The 4,031-nt window shown below is 40.6% G+C and overlaps 1 pseudogene; it reads left to right on the top strand.

The window, feature by feature from the left end:
• Positions 1–3,643: 3,643 nt before the first annotated feature.
• LOC146038816 (5S ribosomal RNA) lies at positions 3,644–3,763 on the top strand (annotated as a pseudogene).
• The last annotated feature ends 268 nt before the right edge of the window (positions 3,764–4,031 follow it).

The following is a 4,031-nucleotide window of genomic DNA, read 5'->3' as shown; positions in this document are numbered from 1 at the left end:
AGAGTGTCTTAGTTTTGCGTGCTCCTTCCAAATCATCGAATGATTTGGTCCTCACACTCAAGGCTTCAAATGGATATTTACAAAACATTAATTCGCAGCCATTCGGGGAATTTGGCGGCTGTGCATGCAGAGGGCGGCGTTTAATCCACACGCAACGCTGCAAAATAGAGTCCAATATCTCAGCAAAAACTTTTCCATGCCTCCAAGAACCCAGGCTTTTTAAAATCAGGTCACTAAGGCAGGGACATGGTCACCTTGCTTGGAGGATGATGGTGGGGACAGTTAATGATGTAGGTATGACCGCAGTGGCAAATGCAGGATTTCTAGTTGGTTTCCAAATGCAGTCCACAATCTTTCACTCTGCAGAACATTGGAGCAAGAGAGTATGGGTGAGTGATAGAAGAGCCTAGCAACAACCCTAAACATTACACATTGGTCTTTTTATACATAGGACACTGTATAGGATACTGTGTTATCTAACACTATAGATAGTGGTATATAGTACCGTATATCCTGTATCAACTATTTATATATGATAAATAAGTGGTCAGGAAAAGGTTAAGCATACCACATACCAAAATAAATCAATTCATAAACATAATAGAACCAGGACTGCACTTTCTATGCTCACATTATCCCACCTCATGGTAAGGCTCCTGTCTCTTCATCCAGGTAGCTGCTCTCTGGTCCAGTGCACTGAATTAGGACACGCACACACCACAGACTTGGTAGAAGAAGCCGCTACCACTGCGCATGTTTGGACCCATTTGTCACATGCATTAAGCTCCGCAATGCTATTCTGGAACTTGGACCTAGTAGCGCCATCTATAGGTGGTATTACCTGACAGAAGCCTGCGGGCTTCTTATTGCAAATTTCCCTGGGAGGGATCCAATTATACAGGGCCGGCGCTAACCGCTCAGCAAAGGATGCAGGGCAGGGAGGCGCCGGGCAGTAGAGGCGCCTTCCCTCTGCACCCTGCTTGCTACTGTGTGCTGTCTGCCTTTGAGCCTGTAACACTGCCTAATAGGCAGCAGCGGCGCCGACTGTGAAACCCCTCAGTCCAGCAGCTGATCTCCTGTCCCTCCCTCCCTCCCAGCAGCACAGTTGCAAAAGGGTTTTTGGATTCTGTGCAGGAGTGTGTGACTGTCTGTGTGCACACTCAGCCTGAATCTCCGTCCAGCGTCCGCACAGGCTGGCACTGCAAACCCTCAGCTACGTACATTCTGTTCCTACACGTGAAGGCAAGACACTCTTCTCTTCTCCTGCACTCTGGTTCCTAAGCCCTCCCCCTTCTACATGCTGATGCACGGGGAGCTGCTGCTAGACAATCACAACACCAAAAGTGTAACCCTTCATTACCCTGGCTTTCTACAGTGAGGTATAAGTGTGTGTTGTTGTTTTTTTTTTTAATCAGAGCTATGTGTGTGTATCTATCTATCTATCTATCTATCTATCTATCTCTCTCTCTCTCTATATATATATATATATATATATATATATACATACACACACACACACACAGCATTGTCTCTGTGTGTGTGTTATTATACTGTGTTTATGTATGTGTATATATATATATTTTATATTTTATTTTTTGCCAAAGATTCACAAGTCTTTAGAAAATCCACCGGGACGTCCTATAGTGGCAGGGATAGACTCCCTGACCTCAAATTTATCAGAATATGTGGATATTTTTTTACGCAAATATGTGATGAACTTGCCGGCATACTTAAAGGATACAACCTCAGTTTTAAACCTTTTTAGAAATTTTACATGGAAGGATTCTTTTTATTGAGCCACAATAGATGTCCAGTCACTGTATACATGCATAGAACACGAAATAGGAATCGAAGCATGCAAAGAATTCCTGGAGGAGGACGACACAATTACTCCTCAGCATAAAACTTTTATATGTGACATTATGATGTTCATTTTAAGTCATAATAACTTCATGTTTTTAGACCAGTTTTTTCTTCAGATATGTGGTACAGCGATGGGCACTATTTTTGCACCCAGTTTTGCGAATCTTTTTATGGGGGTTTGGGAGAAACGTTTTATTTACAGAGACCATGCTTTTAAAGACAACGCCAGATTTTATAAAAGATACATCGATGACATTTTAATCGTGTGGGAAGGTGATGAAGATATGTTTTCAGAATTCTTAAATTACATCGGGAACAACCAGATGAATCTCAAATTTACTTCCAGCATTAACAAAACCCAGATCGAGTTCCTAGACCTGATACTGGTAGGTGAGGGTACCGAAGTACACACGAAGAATTTCATCAAACAAGTGGACACCAACAGTTATCTCCACTACAGAAGCAACCACTTACGGAAATGGAAGGAGAATATCCCGTTCTCTCAGTTCAACCGTATCAAAAGAAATTGCAATAAGGAAGAAGAGTGTGCCACCCAACTTGAACTTTACAAAAAAATATTTGAAGAAAAAGAATATCCCACCAAAGTTTTACAGAATGCAATAACTAAAGTCAACACCATTCAAAGAGATGACCTACTAGAGTATAACACAAAAAAAGAGAAAAAGGAAACAGTGACCTTCATCACTACATATAACCAACAGGAAAATAAAATTAAACAAAGCCTAAAAAGATATTGGAACATACTCCTTATGGATCCCACTCTGAAGGATATCCTACCACCCACCACATTTTAGCGCCAAGCCTTCTAAAAACCCCACAAACAAATACAGGAATCAAGTGCGTAGGCTCCTACAAGTGTGGAAGATGTAATATATGCAAGTTTGTCCATCCAAACAGGAAAAAGTTCACCAACTTCAACGACACTAAGGACTACACCATCAAAGACTTCATGAACTGCAACACAACTTCAGTAATATACCTCCTAGAGTGCCCCTGCCACTTAAAATATGTAGGGAAAACCAAGAGACCCCGGAAACTGAGGATCCAAGAACACAGCCGCAACATCAAGAACAAGATAGACAGCCACGCCATCTACAAGCACTTTGAAAGTCACCATAACGTTAACCCAGATGGACTAACTTTCAAGGCCATTGAATGGGTCAAAATGGGACCAAGAGGTGGTGACCTGGCGACTAAATTATCCCAGAGAGAAATGTACTGGATTTTCGAGCTGAATACTATGCATCCCCAGGGTTTTAATGACAGCTATGAAATAGCACCATTCTTTTAAGGTCAAAACGTATCACTACCAGTGTTCCCTCTAAGCTGTGCGCGCGTGCGTGCGCACACAACTCGATGAGCATGCGCACAGACATTACAACAGAGCGCACAAAGCATCAGTGGTCCTTTTTTGCAGTTGTCAACTCAATTAATGTGTGTTTCACCCATTAACTACATTGTGTGCTGTGTTTTGAATGTTTAAATGTTTAATATCATTTTGAAGTAAAGTTAACACAAATTCTGAACGTCATTTTCCAGTTATATATAAGTGACGCACAAAAATGTAAATTTCCTTCAAAAGTTGCACAGCCAAAATCTTTTGCCGCACACAGCCTTCGTAAAATTAGAGGGAACATTGATCACTACCATTTCTTACTGGCACCTTTTATCACACACTTCTATACACTTTTATATAAGTTCCGGGTGTAAAATAAATGTAATAAAGGTATTAAAACATCTCAAAAGTGTCACCGTATTTATCTACAGTCAAACCACACTTTGTGACTCCCAATCTCGTCCGATCTTGGAAGCTAAGCAGTGTTGGGCCAGGCTAGTACCAAGAAGGGAGACCCCTTCGGGAAACCAGGTGCTGTAGTAACAAAAATGATGAACGACCTTTTATGATAATACTCACTGGTAATAAATATATATAAAAAATTCACCATTATTCATTTTAGCACCTTTAGTAACTTTTAACCTTCAGCCATTTTATATATTATATTATATATGCACCTATATATATATATTTTTAGATGTAATATATATGCACACTTAATATATCATATATTCCTCACCTTTCTGAAGTAACACTTTTCCCTTACAACACCCTTAAACACAACCAGCACTTTATGCTGAACACGGAGTAT

This window comes from Crinia signifera, chromosome 1, assembly GCF_055691185.1.
Source record: "Crinia signifera chromosome 1, ASM5569118v1, whole genome shotgun sequence".
Taxonomy (NCBI): Eukaryota; Metazoa; Chordata; class Amphibia; order Anura; family Myobatrachidae; genus Crinia; species Crinia signifera.
This window is presented reverse-complemented; position numbering and strand designations above follow the sequence as displayed.